Genomic DNA, 6,892 nt, shown 5'->3' with positions numbered 1-6,892 from the left:
TTCATTCCATGTACTACCCCGAACAAACACTTGGTTATTTAACCAAGTTAAATAACATACCTATGGAATTAAAATGTTACAGAAGGAGAGACAAGGATAGGCCAGTGTTTTCTGCTGAAAGCAGAATAGTGATGGCAGCTTCTGAGGCTTGTTACAGTGTGCAAATGAGTGTGGTCTTATAACTTCAGTTTCTGTATTTCAGGGACTTTGTTAAGGGCAGGATACTCAAGCAGAATTTGGAAGAGGGCATTTCCAAGACATGAAAATGGAGCAGAATGGCATTTCAGTTCTATTTAACCAGTTCAGCTCTATCCTGCTTTTGTGTTTGTTTCTGATTGCATACAAAACTTAAAGGGATACCATTTTTCAGAATAGTGCACATTGATGTAACTCTTAAATTTACAGTGAATGGTGGTTTATATGAACTAGAGGTGTAATAAATCAAGAAAGTGGAATATTAGGAATTTGTGAGTTTTTTGTAGTTGTGAGCTGAAACTTTACTAAGACAGCCTATGGGATTTTTGGCACACTTAGGTAAGATACTACACTCTATTCAGAACTTAGCTTCCAGCACACATCTGAACTTCATTTCAGTCTGAAGTTTTATGTTAATCCAGGTCTGAATTCTACTCTTTAGTACATTTGTCTCATTTTTATCCTGCCCATACTGTATGGATACAGTATACAAATATTGTCTCATTACTTAACCTGTTAATGAATCACTGACTTTACAGAAATATATACAAAAGCAAATACAAAACCAGAATAGAGCATAATTATATCACAGTGAAATCTTTGGCAGCTGGCTCATTAAAACAGTCATGAAGATAATTTTTGAGTCTGCATAAATATTAGTGGTAGATGCCCTAGCATTGTGCTTTCCAAAGAAAGTTATGCATAATCAAATATTGGATTACTCACATTCAGTGATTTATGAAAGTAGTCATCCTCATGGGATGCAACAGCTAGGCCTTTTCTCTTTGACATTTCATAGTCATTAAAAAGGTACCTCAAAATATGTATGCTTGACTTTGATACTAGCTTAAAATTTCACTGGGAAAAGCCCTGAAGTTTAAGTGCCTACAGTTTTTATAGTTATCTGGACATTGTGAAAGAGCACTGATGACACAAATAGGGTGCAAACTCTTGTACAGTTGATTGTGTTTTCAGTTTTATACTGCTAGTGTAATTTTGTGAGTGAAAAATATAAATGTTACATGTAAAATACAACAGTTCCTCTTGCAAGAGGCAGTCTATATTTAAAAAAAAAATTAAAAAATGAAGAGTCACTATAGATTAATATACTTGTATTATTTAGGCATGAAATAAATCCTCACATAATCCAGTGACAGACGTTGCATTCCTTAACAGTGTCTTCCAGTAATTTAACAAGTATGGAGCAGCAATGTAGGTAATGACATTTAAAAGTTGTTAGTTGCTTGGTGTTTGAAGTTTTGCAATTCTTCCTCTGAATTTATGAATACTTGTCAAATAATTCTACACTTTAATAAAAATTGAAGGGTTTTGAATAAAACTGAAATAAAACATTCTACAAGGTACTGACTTAGCACATTCTAACCTGTACAACTTAGCAAAATCCGACCCATTCAGTCCCACATTACCCAAACTACTAAGAAAGGAGATTAAGAGAAAAGTAAAGAAAGAGAGAGAAAAATTATAGCTACCACTAGAGAGTCCTGTGAGAGTCCAGCTTCCATGTGTACAGGTGTTAGGGTTCAAACAAGCATAGAGAGCACATGGTGCTGCTTTTATGTGCTTTGGCCCCATTGTGGCCACACCCCCTGCTCCCAGGTGGGACTTCTGCTGTGCTGGAATCTGGGGCTGGGTTAGGGGCTCCAGGATGTGGTATGGGCTGTGCTCTTGATGTCCAGTGACTGCCAGTTGCTCCAGGGCTGCCCTAGGAGTCTCCCAGGGGCTGGAATGTGGGACAAGGCATCACCTCACCTCTGTGAGATTTGACCTGTTCCTCCCACTCCCCTACACACACCTGAGTTGGTCCGGGCCAATAATTAATATAATAATCTAGTGTCTCACAAACAGGAGGGCGAAACAAGTATTTCCTGCTGCTTTACCCATACTATTTGCCACCAGTACCATTATCACAAGCCTTTTTGTGCTATTCTTTCATCCCTGCAAATATTCTTCACAGAAAAGTCAGGGAGCTATACAGCTAAGCTTAATATAGTTTTTGGAATATACTATAAAGTGCTGCAGACCAGAATCCAATATGTGAGATGGTCTGATAATTCCCACTTATAGAAACAGAAATGATCATAATAACTAGTGACTCAAACTAGGTCCAGCTGGACAGCTGGAATCCTTATGTGAATTAATAATTTACTAAGGTACTAAACAGAAAGCTATTTCTCTGTCTACTGAAATAAGCTGTGAATGTCCCAAGGAACTGGAAATAACTGATAGTCCTCTTCATGTAAAACCTCATCTATTTTCCTTTTAACATTCTCAGAAAATCAAAATCTGACATGGCTGTCAACAGTCTCAAAATCTGAGCTAAATACTCTGTGCTATACTGCTCAAGTGGAGAAGAAAAAAGGAAGTTATTCACTCTCCTATATATTACAGTGTATAGATATACAATGACAGCATTCTTCAATTAAAAAAAGAATTTGAATTCAGTAGATCCAAGTCCTTCTGGTATTTTTTTCTGCTGGTGTATCCATGTACAAGCAGTGATACTTTTACTCTGAGACTATCTCCTATAAGGACTGGATTTGTTTCAATGCTCACCATATGACTTAACTTTTCCAAAGAAATTATGAAAATATTTTGTAAAATCAGAAGTGCAGCTAGCTTAGTGTCATGCCTCTAACTGTGGCTAAAGATGGTTGCCAAAAGAATTTCAGAATAGGGCAAATGTACAGATATTTCTATATCATACTTTCCCAACATTTTGGGATTTCCTAATGCAACAATACTATTTCTCCATTAGAAATATAAATTATGTACCTCTTACTTAGTTTTGGGGACCTGTTTTATGGAAAATAAATATATCCAGATAAGCATGTACACACACACACACACACACACACATGGTTGTTGTTGGAGTCTTAATGTGTATGTAGATAAATTCCCATTCTAATGCCAAAGTGCATTCTTGGTCTACTTGGGAGATGGCAGAAAGGAGGCTGCTGCACATCAGTACATCAGTGCATGTGTAAGATTTTTATTGATTGTCTGTGGAGTATATCTGTGCCGGCTCAAAACATCCAGCCTTCATGGTTGACATCTGTCCTCAAAAACTGTGGACACTTGAAAAAAACACAGAATCACAGAGAATCACAGAATCACAGAGAATCACAGAATCTTTAAGGTTGAAAGATACCTTCAAGATCATCTAGTCCAAGCATCAGTTTAGCACCAGAAACACCCCTAAACCATATCACTAAGTGCCATATCCAGAACCTCTTGAACACTTCCAGAGACTGTTACTCTACCACCTCCCTGGGTAAATTATTTTTTCTAATATCCAATCAGAATCTCTCCTGGTATGACTTAAGGCCATGTGATTTCATTATACAAAATAATAAAAAAAAAATTGGAAGGGAGATTTTCATTGTCTTCTGACTCTTAGATGTTCATTTGGGGAATGTTTTTTGACCTTTTTTCCCCCGAAGATTTGAAATAAAATTTGTTTCCAGTTTCTGAAGTGTCATGTAGCCACATCTTCAAATACCTTAAGCTGTTAGGAAAGCAGCAAATCCAGCTAGCATTGACACAGCAAGAATTTTTAGGTAAAAAGCTTCAGTCAGGCTTTCACAGCCACTGCTACATTCCTTCTTTATGATGCTTTAGAAGTTCCAGACAGAAGAGGAAGTGCTGAAATGCTCAGAAAAAGGCGCTTCTCTACCCTAGGATGGAGTCCTGTCTGGAACTCGATGTGAACAACTGTACCATGGAAGGGAGACCGTTCTTGGGCGAGACTGATTCTGGCTTCTACAAACCTATGGCAGTTGAAGACTTGAGCTAAGATGCAGGGCTATAGACTGTGACCTTTTGCATGCATTCTTCCCATAATTATACAACAAAAATGCAGACTGTTATTTCTATCTTGCTAAATATCAGCTGTGAGTTTGAAACTGTCCAAGATCCAAAACAACACACTTTAACTTAGAAGCTAAAAGCTTAAAAAGTAGGCAAAAGCCACAAGCTGGAGATCAGGGATAGCAGTATGTTCCTACAAAAAGAGGCATGATAAGACAATACTGATGGAAATTTGTGTTTGTCTGTTGGGTAGAAACTGGAAATTTTCTAAGACTTTCTAGGAGAAAGCCATGTGGAGTGGTTTTGGGACGTCAGAAAACTTTGACAGTAGTCAGGTGGGAAGAGCCTTTAGGAAGGTCAGAGAATGGGTTGAGGGAAGGATTTGAAGAAGTTGTCGTTGTGAACTTTGCAGAAACTGTGAGGTAAGAGAAATAATAGCAGAGAAACAAAAGTTATTTTATTACTGAAATTATATTTGCCAATCAAACATTTTTATTCAATGAGAATAAATGATAACAATTCCTAGGAAGATATCATGGGTCTCATAACCATTTAATCCTTGCTTATTTGTGTACATACAAAATCACAGTGGAAAGAGAGCTCTGGGGTCAGTTCAGCAATTCTTTTTTTGGCATGAACATGTGTTTGTCTTCCAGATGATCAGAGAAACTTATTGAGCAATGTCTTGTAATCAGTGATAGCAGAGAAGATATCATAATTATTTCTGACATTTGGTTGGTGCCTTCGCTGAGCCATGGCTGCTGAGGCAGATACGCAAAGCTTTACATCACACTGACTGAGCTTTTCCTTGATAATAGGAAACACTTGCATAATGTTAAACCAGAGCAGATTATCTACCTTGCAGGTATCTGCAGCTTCAGAAGGGCCTGGAGCACTTCCATAGCTAACTGGTTTGTGGTCATCATCAGTATTATAAACCAGAAGTGAAGTCTCTTCCCCCTCTGAGCACCTTCTGAAACACTTTTGTACCGTGTACCTTTCATGCCACTTCATTAATTTCCTCTGCTTCTCAGAGTATCTTGTACTTTTGTAAAAAAGGCTGATAGTGAACACAGTCTCATGATGCAAATTAACAGGCACAGCAGACTTAACTGAACTGGATTGAAGTCAAACCTGTCATGCCATGCCAAAAAGATGAAGATGTGAGTTATGATATATCTCCCGTATGTTGTAATTTTTTCTATGTGGAATACTCAAGGAGAAATATTAATGGTGCTTCAATGTATTTCAGTCTGATGTATTATCTAGAAATCACATATATTTTTGAACAGATAACAAATGGACATACTTTGCTCCCTGATAAAGAAATACCTTGACATATTAATTTGTTGTAATCACTTTTTCCAGTCTTTTGTTACTTTCAGCTATAGTTTTGTTAGGAAGTTGTTGTAGATCCAGAATGGGACTCCTGATGAAGATGAAATGCAGTTGCAGAGTAGATATAGCCCAGTGCACAGGGTCATCTGCCTAATTCCAATGAGAAACCTAAACTTAAATCTCCAACATCCTAGAAACTGTTAGAGCTCTCTCTTCCCCCACTCCCGTCATGAACAAGCATCAGAGGTTCCTTTGAAGATTTATGTTTTGTATAGAATCTGGTAATATTTAAATGAATTATGGCTTAAAATAAATGTGCACAGAAAAAAAAGGATATATGATTTTTGAAGTATTTTGAAAGCCAATAGAACTTAAACCCATCAATTCAGGGAGTCACAGCTGTGCATTGTGCCAGGAACAACAAAATTAAGTGAAAGAGTTTTCTTATTTTTCTTCTTGGTTATCCATCTTAAATGCAAATGCTCCTATTTATGCAAATGTTGACACTGAAAATAGGATAATCAGGGTTTTAGTAGGATTTTACTCTGGTGAGAATCAAATCCAGTGTTATCCAATGACTTTGTGAAGAAAATTATTAACTCTGCAGAGAGTCTGAAGTGACTACAGATAAAATTGGAGAGAGCCAACAGAACTGTAAGCAAAATTTATGTCTATCCATAATGTTGATTTTGGCACAAAGGGAAATGACTGAGCAAGTGCAAGAATAGGAAAAAATTGAACTTTGTCAGAAATTTTTTAGTGTTCTTAAGCAACCTGTGAATAAATCAACAAGAGAGAGAAAACTCCGGGATATGTCCACAAAATTACCTCTCATTAGATGAAGGGCAGTAAACAGTGGCTCTTCAGGTGAGTGAAGGCTACAGCTGAAGCAGGCTTTGCTTTAGGCAGGAACAGACTGCATTTTGGAAGTCAGTCTGAGTGTGGAAAATAGGGAGACTGTAGGGAGTGGAGTTAGTAACAGTGAAATAGGGAACAGCATTATTAACACATTGAATACATTACTCTCCTGTGATAAATGAACAAGGGCATGTGTTCTGAGACTGGGACTTCCTTACTTTTCAGGCTAGAGATAGATCTGATGTTATTTCATGTTGTCCTTGGGTTTGGCAATATTACATCTCACCAAGAAGGAGTCATCTTTTCATTGCTTCTGCCACCTTTTCCACATCCACCTGTGGTGACAGGCTAAAAGGGTTGATGCAGTAAAGCAGAAGTATTTCCTTACGTGCTTGTTTGGATTTCAAAGCTTTAAGTTTGCTCCTCCCTTGCACTCTATGGAAAGCCGATCAATGCAGAAGTATATAAACAGCTTCTGGGTTGCCAAATAATAGAATTCCCTCATAAGTTAATGAGAGGATGGGCACTCAGGTGAGATAAGCTGTGGCTCTGTAATTGGGTTTTTTTCCATGTATGTGCAGGTTGGTTTGTTTGTTTGTTTGTTTAATACCTCAAAATGCAGAGATTTTTGCTTGTTTCTTACATTCACTATTCTAACATACTTATTTTTTTA

Source organism: Chiroxiphia lanceolata, chromosome 6 (assembly GCF_009829145.1).
Source record: "Chiroxiphia lanceolata isolate bChiLan1 chromosome 6, bChiLan1.pri, whole genome shotgun sequence".
NCBI lineage: Eukaryota > Metazoa > Chordata > Aves > Passeriformes > Pipridae > Chiroxiphia > Chiroxiphia lanceolata.
The sequence above is the reverse complement of the archived record's forward strand: the minus strand, read 5'-3'. Positions refer to the sequence as shown.